At 37.2% G+C, this 14184-nt stretch overlaps 1 protein-coding gene and 1 pseudogene across 7 annotated transcripts in view; one reads left to right on the top strand and one right to left on the bottom strand.

Moving 5' to 3' along the window:
• Positions 1-14184, bottom strand: part of FANCC (FA complementation group C) — a 309507-nt gene that overhangs the window by 229559 nt on the left and 65764 nt on the right. The gene's annotated exons all lie outside the window — the stretch shown is intronic.
• Positions 3164-3638, top strand: LOC133071346 (small ribosomal subunit protein uS8-like; annotated as a pseudogene).

Here is a 14184-nt window from a genome sequence, read left to right as displayed (position 1 = left end):
GTTAAACAGTCAGGGTGACAATATACAGCCTTGATGCACTCCTTTTCCTATTTGGAACCAGTCTGTTGGTCCATGACCAGTTCTAACTGTTGCTTCCTGACCTGCATACAGGTTTCTCAAGAGGCAGGTCAGGTGGTCTGGTATTCCCATCTCTTCAGAATTTTCCAGTTTATTGTGACCCACACAGTCAAAGGCTTTGGCATAGTCAATAAAGCAGAAATAGATGTTTTTCTGGAACTCTCTTGCTTGTTCGATGATCCAGCGGATGTTGGCAATTTGATCTCTGGTTCCTCTGCCTTTTATAACACCAGCTTGAACATCTGGAAGTTCATGGTTCACGTATTGCTAAAGCCTGGCTTGGAGAATTTTGAGCATTACTTTACTAGCGTGTGAGATAAGTGTAGTTCAGAACCAAGTCACAAGTCCATATGATCCTTCAGTCAAAGGATTCATCATCATCTAATTAACTCAGAACCTCAGGGTCCATATTCTCAGGGAGAAAATTTAGTTGGCTCAATGCATTCAACAAAGTCTCTAAATTGTTTTCTACTGAGTCAGCTGCTCATCCCACAAAGACTGGTGTTTGACAGGTACTAAAGTCTGTGCAGATTCTTCAAAGGCATGTAGAGCAAAGAGGAAATGATCAGCATGTGCATTATGGTAATCAAGAGTTATATAGCTCTTTTAGTTAAGGATACTCAGTAGAATTGCGTCATTTCTGTATTTGAGCTTTTGGAAGAGATGACCACAACCTGGAATCAGAGAGCAGGAGCCTAAAATTTCCTTCTAGCTCTATGAGTTTACAGCAAAGCTTTACTACTTAGGGCTGTATTATCGGGTTTTATCATTTAATATCCAGAAGTATCTTCAATTAGCAGACTATCAGGGAAATCTCAGGAAACGAAAAACCTTCTCTGTTATACAACCTGGTCACTGACCTGCCATTACTTCGAGGAAAGGAATAAAAAGAAGATATCAGCAGTACTTACAAAAGAAAAAAATCCTCTGAACTAACTGTGATCAAAGTACAGTGCAACAGTTTTACAGAGCAGTGGAATTATAACAGAACTGGCTCCTTGGGTAATTTAAAAAAAAACAAAAGGCTGACAGGGGTTGAGAAGAGGGGAGGATGAATAGGCAGGATACAAAGAATTTTTAGGACAGTGAAACCACTCTGCATCATACTCTAATGGTGGATATATGTCACTATACATTTTTCTAACCCCATAGAATGTACCATACCAAGAGTGAACCCTAAAGTAAATGATGGACTTTGGATGATTATGATATGTCAGTGAAGGTTCATTAACTATAACAAATGTACAGTTAATGTGGCAAGGATGTTGATAATGGAGGAGGTTGTGCATATGTAGGGGAACAAAATATATGGTAAGTCTATACTTTCCACTCAATTTTTCTAAGAACCTAAAACTCCTCTCTAATAAAATAAAAGAGTCTTTTTTAAAGGCCATGGTGACAGGAGCAATTTTGGCTCAACAAAACTCAGATCTACTCTAGACACTCAAAGAATAAGGCTCAGAAATAGCAGGAGTAGAGTGAAAAAGGCAAAAAAAATGGATCTCAACTATTATCTGGCAGCAGCTGCAGCCCTCACACCTTATATAGTAAAATTAATCAGTTCCCTGAATTACAATTTCATAAATTCAGACAGCCAGATGCTTGCTTCCTCCAGACATAGAGGATAATTTGTGTTGGTTATACTATGAGGTATTATCTGCTTCAAAGTCTACTATGTGATTCCTCAACCACCAGGAAATTAAAATACAAAAGCTTTTTATTGTCTCCCCCTTACTCTACCCTCAAGATACTATGTATTTCCAATGTCAACTAAGAATCTCATAAGGGAGAGCGCCTCTCACATGTAAAATATGAAGGTTTTTTTTGTTGCTTCGTTTGTTTATTCATCCAACTTAGACTACAGGATATTCTACAGCAGCACATGCCCTCTGGCATTAATTCCATGAGCCAGCTTTTCTTTAAACCCTTTCTCTAACAGATGTTCCTCTCCCTGTCACAAGAAGTCTTATCTTTTTACCTTCCTCTAACTCATCTTCAAGACCACTCGTTTAGAGGCAAGGTGATCTCAAGTAACAGGTTAATTATGTAGGTATGTATGTGCCCAGCCTAAGGGCTAGTAATGTGCTACTGATCTACTGATCCTTCCCTGTCATACCACAAGAATTGTATTTGGTCTGACAATGCTCAAAAAGTTTAACCATATCTATCTGGTTAAAATAAAAAATAAAAAAAAAATCAAAGAAAAAGTATGAGTCTATTTGCTTAATAACTATGGGTAAAAATCTTGAAAATTTTCACTAGCTTAAGAAGCATTATTGTGACCTTTGGCCTTAGGAAGCATTACCATGAACAAAGCTAGTAGAGGTGATGGAGTCCCAGCTAAGCTATTTCAAATCCTAAAAGATGCTGCTGCTAAGTGCTGCACTCAATGTGCCAGCAAATTTGGAAAACTCAGCAGCGGCCACAGGACTCAAAAAGGTCAATTTTCATTCCAATCCCAAAGAAAGGCAACGCCAAAGAATGTTCCAAATACCACACAATTGCACTTATTTCACATGCTAGCAAGGTAATGGTCAAAATCCTTCAAGCTAGGCTTCAACAGTACATGAACCAAGAACTTCCAGATGTACAAGCTGGATTCAGAAAAGGCAGAGGAACCAGAGATCAACTTGCCAACATCCGTTGGATCATTAAAAATAGCAAAGGAATTCCAAAGAAACATCTACTTCTGCTCCATTGACTATGCTAAAGCTTTTGACTGTGTAGACTGCAAAAAACTGGAAAATTTTTAAAAAGATGGGAATGAATATCAGACCACCTTACCTGCCTCCTGAGAAACCTGTTTGCAGGGAAAGAAGCAACAGTTAGAACCAGGCATGGAACAACGGACTGGTTCAAAACTGGGAAGGGAGTACGTCAAGGCTGTCTATTGCCACCCTGTTTATTTAACTTCTATGCAGAGTACGTCAAGCTAAAAGCCAGGCTGGATGACTCACAAACTTGAATCAACACTGCTGGGAGAAATATCAACAACCTCAGAAATGCAGATGATACCACTCTAATGGCAGAAAGCAAAGAGGAACCTAAAAAGACTCTTGATGAGGGTAAAAGAGAGTGAAAAAGCATGAATGTCCTGGCTGATGCTCTCAAGAGTATCAACAATGCTGAAAAGAGAGGCAAATGCCAGGTGCTTATTAGGCTGTGCTCCAAAGTCATCACCAGGTTTCTAACTGTGATGATGAAGCATGGTTACATTGGTTAATTTGAAATCATAGATTATCACAGAGTTGGGAAAATTGTTGCAAACCTCACAGGCAGGCTACATAAGTGTGGCCTGATCAGCCCCAGATTAACATCTAGAAAAATAACAGAATAACCTGCTCCCATCCCATCAGTTTGGTTTCTTTGTACTGACAACTTCAGCTGGCATCATGAACCATGAAAAAGCAAAATGTAAACACACAGGAAGGAAAATCCTTCCATTTTTTTTCTTGAGGGATGTAATACCTACAAATAAAATGCCTGGCAGTGGTGGGGATGGGGGCAGGGAGGGGAAGAAGAGGGAACAATCCCACTTACAATTACATCAGAAAGAATAAAATACCAAGGATTAAATCTAACCAAGAAGTAAAAGACCTGTGTGAAAAATTATAAGACACTGTTGAAAGAAATTGAAGATGGTACAAAGAAATGGAAAGATATACCATGTTCATGGATTAAAGAATATTGTTAAAATGACCATACTACAAAAGGAATACAGATTCAATGCAATTCCTTTCAAAACACCAATGGCATCTTAATACTGAAACAAATAATTCCAAAATTTGGGTAGAAACAAAAAGACTTTAAATAGCACAAAACAAATTTGAGAAAGAACAATAAAGCTGGAGGAATAACATACTCTGATTTCAAACTATACTACAAATCTACAATAATCAAAGGAGTATGGTATTGGGACAAAAACAGATACACAGATCAATGGAACAAAAAACAGAGTTCAGAAGTGAACCCATACTTATATGGTCAATTAATCTACAACAAAAGAAGTAAAACAATACAATGGGAAAAAACACCCTCATTAATAAATAATGTTGGGAAAACTGGACATCTACATGCAAAAGAATCAAACTAGATTACTCTCACATTATATACAAAAATCAACTCTAAATGGATTAAAGCCTTAAATGTAAGATCTGAAATCATAAAACTCCTAGAAGAAAACAGACAGTGGTCTTCAGGAATATGTATTTTTTAATATATCTCCTCAGGCAAAGGAAACCAAAGCAAAAATAACTGGGACTCCATCAAATGAAAAAGCTTTTACACAGCAAAACAAAGAGATCATTCAAAAGATGAGCACTGATAACATTTCTGAAGGCACTCACCAAAAATATCACCACCACCTCTTATTCTCCTTAACAGTGGCAATTCACATAAAATTTTACTTTTATATTTAATAATTTCAAAATTTTTATAAAATGTTTACATTGTTTTAATCAATTGTGAACCAGGAATAATTCAAAAGATAATTCATAAAAAATTAAATGCATAATATTATATTATATGCATTTTTATTGCAGAATCTTAACTCTATCACATGTCTATATTCTTGTTTCACTGTATTATACTCAGTCAGGAGAAATTTCTTCATTTTTGAACTATCTGTCCTGAATATCTTCAACTTTCCATACTTGCCTCATTTCCAAATGGAGCATTATTCTTTCCTGCTTCCGTGAGTTCTCTGGGATCCCTTGCTTTTCCCACCCATGATCTACACATATGCCTTCCCATCTCATTTAGGCTTTTCTCCACCTACTGTTCTCCCTGTTCATTGCCTCCTTCTTGAGGTCTAGACTTGACAGCAAAATAGACTGCTGGAAGAGAGATGATGATATTAAGAAATCTCCTGAGCCTCATCAAGGAATGAGGCAAATAGTGGAAGTAATTCTGCAGCATGGCCTTTGAGTTTTTATTAAATGCAAATACCCTGAGAAGATGAAACATACTCTTAAACATTAACATCAATGTCTCAGGAGGAGCATGCTGTAACAGGGAAAGGAAGAACAGACGAAGGTCTCAATCCACGATGGGTGAAACGAGAAGGTGTCAAATACCAATTCTGCTTACAGCCAGCCTGGGCAATTAGAAATTATTTAGCCTACCATTTCTGGAAGATACAGTTGTAAAGCACAGAGTACACCGTCAATAAGGCTTGGTCTGCAATATTTATTATAGAGCATTAACAAGATCACTCAATCATTCTGTGACTGTCACACTGATTCTGAACCCACTCTTTACATTTTGTTTTAAACACTATCTTTCTAGAAAACTATTTACTGGAAGTGCAAGTTTATCTAAGTATTCACTGGGTTCCACAGTAATATTAGATATAAAACAACTCATTTTTATGAGTTAAGAAATTAATGAATGGCAATAGCTACTCTACCATCTTGTCTTAAATCACTGCAGATGGTGATTACAGCCATGAAATTAAAAGACACTTGTTCCTTGGAAGAAAAGCTATGACAAACCTAGAGAGCATATTAAAAAGCAGAGACATTCCTTTGCCAACAAAGGTCCATCTAGTCAAAGCTATGGTTTTTTCCAGTAGTCATGTATGGATGTGAGAGTTGGACCATAAAGAAAGCTGAGTGCTGAAGAATTGATGCTTTTGAACTGTGGTGTTGGAGACAACTCTTGAGAGTCCCTGGGACTGCAAGAGATCCAACCAGTCCATCCTAAAGGAAATCAGGCCTGAATATTCATTGGAAGGACTGATGCTAAAGCTCCAATACTCTGGCCACCTAATGCGAAGAACAGACTCATTAAAGAAGACCCTGGTGCTGGGAAAGATTGAAGGCAGGCGGAGAAAGGGACGACAGAGGATGAGATGGTTGGATGGCATCACCGACTCAGTGGACATGAGTTTGAGCAAGCTCTGGGAGTTGGTGATGGACAGGGAAGCCTGGCGTGTTGCAGTCCAAGGGGTTGCAAAGAGTCGGACACAACTGAGTGACTGAACTGAACTGAATAGCTTAATTATTTTGAGCTGCCACTAGAAATAAGGTTAACTTTTTCCAAAAACATGAATAGCTACTTATGAGTCTACCCTCTTTCTCTTAATCTAATAAATGTCAGTAGAACAGAGTAATTAAGGAGGCTGCCTCTAGAGGTAGACTGCCAAGGTTTGAGTTCTCACTTTGCCCTGTGACCTTGGGAAATTATTTAACCTCCTCATGTCTTAGTTTCTGCATCTTTAAATGGGGAAAACCTAGGAATTACTGTGAATAATAAAATGTATTACTATCTAGAAAGCACTTAGACTTGTGCCTGGCACATTGTAAGCACTCGAAAAATGTTAGCTACTATCATTAGTCACGGCATTTCTAACAAAACAATGATGATATCTTCCTCCAAGAGTTCTCCACTAGGTAGAAATAATCTCTCCTGGTGAATTTAAATGCCTGTCAGCAAAAGCACTCCTGAAACCGAGGGAGTCAACAGTAAGAATAAGCATTAGTGCCTTGGACAAGCTGCACCACACAAACCTGAAAGCCACAGAGTTGCTTGTTTTACTATACCACAAGTATTAGAATCAGAGGTTTCAAAATTTTGCTAAGCCAGTTCCTGCTACATTCAAAATATGGTAATATAAGATGGTTTGGTCTGCTATCAAGTCATGGGTTGTATAAACACTAGTTTACAACAAAAATGACTTGTAAAAGTGCTATGGTTCTTAACGGTTATATTAAATTATATTTGAGGCCTTTTATTTTTCTAGTTGCAAAAAATAGGGAGAAGAGTCTACTTGAGAGTGAGAACCAAATTTAACTAAACTGTAAATTTCTCAAGATAACTTGAAAACTTCATTTCAGTCTCTTTTAATGTGTAAGACCAAACACAGTACAGTTTATAACGTGAAATCCAAACACATCACTAGGAAACTAGGTTCCAAACTAGCTCTACCATTATTAGCTGTGTGGCTCAAAATATTTCACCTCTTTAAAAGAAAAGGGTAATGATACCAATCACCTAGAACCAAAAAGTAGATTAAATGAGCAAATGTTGACAATATGTAACTGTTAATAAATAACACAGGAAAATATCATTTACTTGAGCTCTGAGATTACTCCTACACAAACACACCCATACATAAAAAGAAGAAAAAGAAAAAAGAATCTAAGATGTAAGGAGGAAAGCTTAAAAAGACATTTTAAAATTCCTCCTCTATAACAAAGTTTTTTTATACCTGAGAGAAAGTGAAGAAAAAGAAAATGGCTATATTGTCAAAGCAAAGAACTGTGAGTAAAGTCACAGACATCTAAATAATATGAAAGAATTTGAAAAGAAACTATTTTTTAGTCAGTATCAAAGGTGAAATTTATATGTAATTAGGAACTTCAGGAAGGTTACAACTATGATGGAATAATTCACCCAATCAGAATTGGCTCAGAGAAACTATTTAATTTAAAATTAGTACAATATTATAAATTAAATAAATATTTTAGTAAACATAAAGTAGAATGTTATAAATTCTATGAAGTTTTACACTTACCATTAACATTATGTTCTTTTATGTATATCATAATTAAAAAGTAAAAATGATGCCATGTTAAGATTACATCAAGAAACACATATTTATTCTTTCATTAACTGATAACTGGACTGCTGATTAAATGAAAAAGTATTCAATAACAGTGGTAATCCAAAAAACAGAAAAAAATAAAACCAGAGTAAAACAAAAGAATACCAATTTTTGCCTATAAAATTAGCAATTAAAAAGTAATTCCCAGTGCTGGCAAGAATACAGTTAAATAGCCACTCATATACAGGTTTATGGGAGTGTAACTTGTACAAGTTTTTTGGAGGATAATAGGAAAAGTATGCCAAAAGCTTTGAAAGTGTTTACGCCCTTTCACCTATAAACCAACTTCTAGGAACAGAGCCTAAAGAAATAACCAGAGATGTATACAATGAGTGATATATAAGGATGTTCACTGCAAACAACAGGAAAAAAAACTGTTATCTAAAGTTTCAACAAGCAACTAACTAATTTGTAATACAGCCGGATAAAAGTACCAACGAACTCATGTCTCATTTTAGAGGAACATGATTTAGTGACATGGAAAAATGCTTCTGTTAGATGGCTACATTTAAGACTATAAAATACTATACACAGGATGACTGCAATTTTATATACACAAATATATTCATATGCAACAAAAAACTGAAAAGCTAAACACTGCAATGTTCACAATAGTTATCTTCGTGTGGTGATTTTATTTGCTTAATTATACTTCTCGTTATTTTCTAAATTTCCTAAGATAAAAGGAAATGTATTATTTTTATATCCAGTACAGTCATCCTTGTGGTTTACCCAAAACAGCTTATTACAGCTAAGTCTATGAGGGTAATCCCATACCTCTTAACTGGAGTACAGTTACAACCATAACTATCCTGGCCAAGGAGATACTAGGAGACATCTGGGACAGAGGCCTCCAGGAAAGGTTTTCTTGCTCCTGAGAAGGAAAGGGCGAGAGCTACTGCATTCTTCTGAAAATGGTCACGTCTAGATGTGATTCACTTATTTGTCATTCAAAATACATTTACTGAACACCTACTGTGCAGTTCTTGGCCCATCTCTAAATAGGGAGATTGTCTGCTATTATTTCTAAGAGTTCTAAATTAGTAAACTTTAGTAATTAAATACAAAAATCTTAATTATCATCCATCTTCCACTTTATTCTTCACAGGTAAGAGAATTTGTTGGCTCAATGGCAGTTTATTAAACAAGAAAACAAAACAAACTTATCACCACCACCACAACATAAACCTGACCAATTGCACAGGTTAAACAAAACAAAAATAAAGACAGTACTTCAAGCCATCACTGCCCTATTACACATTATGTACTGACAATACTACAAAAGAGGAGTATGAATATCTGGAACAAAGATTAAGAGCTCTGTTTCTCTCATGCTAACTTCAAGGTTGTGAAAAAAATACACAAACCTTTCATTTCAATGCACATAAGAATACACTAAACCTGACAGGGCTTGCTAAAATCACAGAGGAATTTTAAGTGCCCAGATCTGCCATATGTACTCATGATGGAGATTTTTTTCAAAAACAAATATACAGTTCCATGTCTTTTTGAAAGCACATCCTAAAATCTGGATGACTTGGGGGCTACCTATCATTAAGAACTGCTGTATAGATTTGTAATATAATAATGCCCTTAGGGACCACTGGGGTGTGTACAGTTCTTTGCCCCAACATTACATGGCCGCATGTGGCTGTATTTTTTTTTCTTATGTGACATTTATTGGCTCATGTTTTAATTAGAAAAAAAGTTAAGAAAATATGTATATCTTTCAAAAGTTAATTTTCAAAAAGGTAACTTGAACACATTACAAAATATTTTAACACTGAACAATTCATTCTTGATTCATTTATATAAAAATAGATCAAATATACTGAGGTTATTAAAGGAAGACATAACTTCATCCTCAACAGACTTTCTCAATCTCTTGATATAAAAATGATGATGATGATGATGATTATAGCAGCTAACACTTACACAGTGCTTACTCTATGCCAACAACAACCATTAGCTCTTTGGGTGTCTCAATATCCACAATACTGTTTTATAGATGAGGAAACAGAGGCAAAGAGAGATTCAATTTCTTGCCCAAGTTTACATATCTCATTCACTGGGGAACAGATCAAGCACTTATCCACATCACAAATCACTGATGACATGTCACAAAAGGAAGTGAAAGCTGAATATGAAAAGTAACTTTTGTTTTTATCTGTTAACAAAAGCAAAATTTTTCAGGGACTCAATCTAAAAATTTTGGCTTATTTTCTTAAGGATAAATTATCATTTTATTCTGAGTATTTGCATTCCTCATTTACATTCAAATTGCTTAATTCTTCTCTCAAATCTCTCTAACAACCCCATCCCATACCACATCATCGGGGTCAACAGGCTCATTCTAAAATTCTCAGTGGGTCCTTCCAACTGTCAGAGGCAATCTCTCTGTCTGCTGTTTCTATTTACACACCCCAAGTCTACCCACCCAAACTTCTGCGGGGAAACCAAAGACAATGTCTGCCTCTGCTAAAGGATAAAGGGAGAAAAATGTTTTCCACACAGTTAAAAGAATCCCTTTTGTCAAATCAATCTGATGATGCTGAATGAACTGAATACTTCCCTGCGACTACCTCACCACTGGCTATTTAATATGAAACTGCATAATTTTCAAGATGGAAACTATTCAAATTGCCCTCAAAAAGTTAAACTAGAAAATCTGCTTTTTTATCTCTAAAAAAAAAGGCAGGAATTTTAGAGAGAAGCTGTACACCTGCAGTATGCTTTTTCCTGAATAAAAATATATTTCTATTTTCTAAAGTAAAAATTCAAGACACATACCCAAGATAAGGGATTTTACATTGCTATACAGTAAAATTCGTTTTTCTAGCTGATAAGATTTCCCTATCCTCCCAACCCCAAGTCACAATTTCTCTCAAGAGCTCTGAAATTTAATTCTTAAGTTGTACAAATTCATGTCCTGAGCTCCTGACAATCTATGTATTAAGAACAGGAGATCTGACATGAAAGTAAAATGTCTGACACTTAACTCTAATCAATGAGATTTTTAAAACTGGTTGTTATCTAAAAACATTCATGCTTTCTCTAAAACAAAGCCTAATGTTACAGCAAGGAAGAATAATTTTTAAAGTAGGGTTTATTTACAATTTCATTGCTTTTTCCAGTGGTCATGTATGGATGTGAGAGTTGGACTATAAAGAAAGCTGAGGGTCGAAGAATTGATGCTTTTGAATTGTGGTGTTGCAGAAGACTCTTGAGAGTCCCTTGTACTGCAAGGAGATCCAACCAGTCCATTCTAAAGGAGATCAGTCCTGAGTGTTCACTGGAAGGACTGATATTGAAGCTGAAACTCCAACACTTTGGCCTCCTGATGCGAAGAGCTGACTCATCTGAAAAGACCCTGATGCTGGGAAAGATTGAGGGCAGGAGGGGAAGGGGACGACAGAGGATGAGAAGGTTGGATGGCACCACCAACTCAATGGACATGGGTTTGGGTGGACTCAGGGAGTTGGTGATGGACAGGGAGGCCTGGCGTGCTGCGGTTCATGGGGTAACAAAGAGTCGGACACAACTGAGTGACTGAACTGAACTGAACTGTCCAAGTGATTGTGTCTCTTTTATGTAAGATGATCTCTCTTTACTAAGACCATAATAAGAGATAATTAAACTTGCTATGGAACTATTTGCTCCAACAGATCTTAATAGTTATAAGTTAGACACTGATGTATTTTATTTATCTGCCTATGTATTATTAATACTTGAAAACCACTGGACCATTTCAAGATTATTCCTTAATCTTAGCATGCCATGATACAAATTCTCCTGGCAAGTTGCACTCTCATACAGGTGTCTGTGCTTTTATGTTTTCTGTAATTTCCTTGTAAGCATTCTCACAATAGGTAATAGTTATATCACCTAGCACCTGGATTCAGTATTTAATACTGGTGCTAACATCTTGCATTATTAAGCCAAGACATGTATTTCCTATGCTCTTCCATCTTGATTCGTTTGTTAAGTATTCACATCCAGTGCTTCCATCTGATTAGCACTATAGCACTTCATTCTTTTTCTTATTTCTAATCATATTTCTCTTTCATTTTTCTGCTCCTCTAAGAATTTCATTTCAATCTATAGCTTCTCCATTTATATTTCATTAATGTGAAATCAGCAGGTAATGCTCAAAATCCTTCAAGCTAGGCTTCACCACCACATGAACTGAGAACTTCCAGATGTACAGCTGGATTTAGAAAGGCAGAGGAACCAGAGATCAAATTGCCAACATCCGCTAGATCACGGTAAAAGCAAGAGAATTCCAGAAAAACACCTACTTCTGCTTCATTGACTATAGTAAAGCCTTTACTGTGTGGATCACAACAAACTGGAAAATTCTTAACGAGATGGGAATACCAGACCACCTTACCTGTCTACTGAGAAACCTATAGGCAGGTCAAGAAGTAACAGAACCAGACATGGAACAACAGACTGGTTCAAAACTGGGAAAGGAGTTCATCAAGGCTATATGTTGTCACCCTGTTTATTTAACTATATGAAGAGTATATACAACATGCAAAATGTTGGGCTACATGACTCACAAGCTGGAATCAAGATTGCCAGGAGAAATACCAACAACTTCAGATATGCATATGATACCACTCTAATGGCAGAAAGTGAAGAAGAATTAAAGAGTGTCTTGAAGAAGGTGAAAAAGGAAGAGTGAAAAAGCTGGTGTAAAACTCAACATTCAAAAAACTAAGATCATGGCATCCGGTTCCATCACTTCATGGCAATAGATGGGGAAATAGTGGAAATAGTGACAATTTTCTTTTCTTGGACTCCAAATCACTGTGGATGGTGACTGCAGCCACAAAATTAAAAGATGCTTTCTCCTTGGAAGAAAAGCTAAGACAAACCTAAACAGATTATTAAAAAGCAGAGACATCATTTTGGTGACAAAGGTTCATATAGTCAAAGCTACGGTTTTTCCAGTAGTTTTTGTACAGTTGTGAGAGTTGGACCATAAAGAAGGCTGAGTGCTGAAGAATTGATGCTTTCAAACTGTGGTACTGGAGAAGACTCTTGAGAGTCCCTTGGACTGTAAGATCAAACCAGTCCATCCTAAAGGAAATCAGTCCTGAATATTCACTGGAAGGACCTGATGCTGAAGCTAAAGCATCAATACTTTGGCCATCTGATGCGTAGAGCCAAGTCATTGATAAGGACTCAGATGCTGGAAAAGATTGAGGGCATGAGGAGAAGGGGATGACAGAGGATGAGATGGTTGAATGGCATCAGTGACTCAATGAACATGAGTTTGAGCAAACTGCAGGGGATGGCAAAGGACAGGGAAGCTGATGTGGTACAGTCTGCGGGGGTCACAGAGTCGGATCAATTCAACAACCGAACAACAACAACAATGCGTCTTTTACAGTTTGTCAAAGGTACTACATCTGGGAAGACCCAGAGGTATCGGGTAGAGAGGGAAGTGGGAGTGGGGATCGGGATGGGGAATACATGTAAATCCATGGCTGATTCATGTCAATGTATGACAAAAACCACTACAATACTGTAAAGTAATTAGCCTGCAACTAATAAAAATAAATGAAAAAAAAAGGTACTACATGGGATTCAGTCTTTGTTTTTGAAATTTTCTGAACCTTTAAAAACTCTGAAGAGCTAAATGCTCAGAAGCATAGATTTCCTACATACAGCACTATCTCCTTCCACTGAAGTATATATAAATTAACAGGTACAGTTCTCACACAATCACTGAGTGTTTGCATTTCCACTGGTTATAGTCAGTCAGTCAGTCAGTTCAGTCGCTCAGTCGTGTCCGACTCTTTGCAACCCCACGAATCGCAGCATGCCAGGCCTCCCTGTCCATCACCAACTCCCGGAGTTAACACAAACTCATGTCCATCGAGTCAGTGATGCCATCCAACGATCTCATCCTCTGTCGTCCCCTTCTCCTCCTGCCCCTAATCCCTCCCAGCATCAGGGTCTTTTCCCGTCAACTCTTTCGCAGTCAACTCTTTGCATCAGGTGGCCAAAGTACTGGAGTTTCAGCTTCAGCATCAATGCTTCCAATGAACACCCAGGACTTATCTCCTTTAGGATGGACTGGTTGGATCTCCTTGCAGTCCAAGGGACTCTCAAGAGTCTTCTGCAACACCTCAGTTCAAAAGCATCAATTTTTTGGCACTCAGCTTTCTTCAGTCCAACTCTCACATCCATACATGACCACTGGAAAAACCATAGCCTTTACTAGACAGACCTTTGTGGGCAAAGTAATGTCTCTGCTTTTTAATGTACTATCTAGATTGGTCATAACTTTCCTTCCAAGGAGTAAGCGTCTTTTAATTTCATGGCTGCAATCACTATCTGCAGTGATTTGGGAGCCCAAAAAAACAAAGTCTGACACTGTTTCCACGGTCTCCCCATCTATTTCCCATGAAATGATGGGACCGAATGCCATGATCTTAGTTTTCTCAATGTTGAGCTTTAAGCCAACTTTTTCACTCTCCTCTTTCCCT

The sequence above is a fragment of the Dama dama genome, chromosome 16 (assembly GCF_033118175.1).
Source record: "Dama dama isolate Ldn47 chromosome 16, ASM3311817v1, whole genome shotgun sequence".
In the NCBI taxonomy this organism is placed as follows: Eukaryota; Metazoa; Chordata; class Mammalia; order Artiodactyla; family Cervidae; genus Dama; species Dama dama.
The sequence above is the reverse complement of the archived record's forward strand: the minus strand, read 5'-3'. Positions and strand labels throughout refer to the sequence as shown.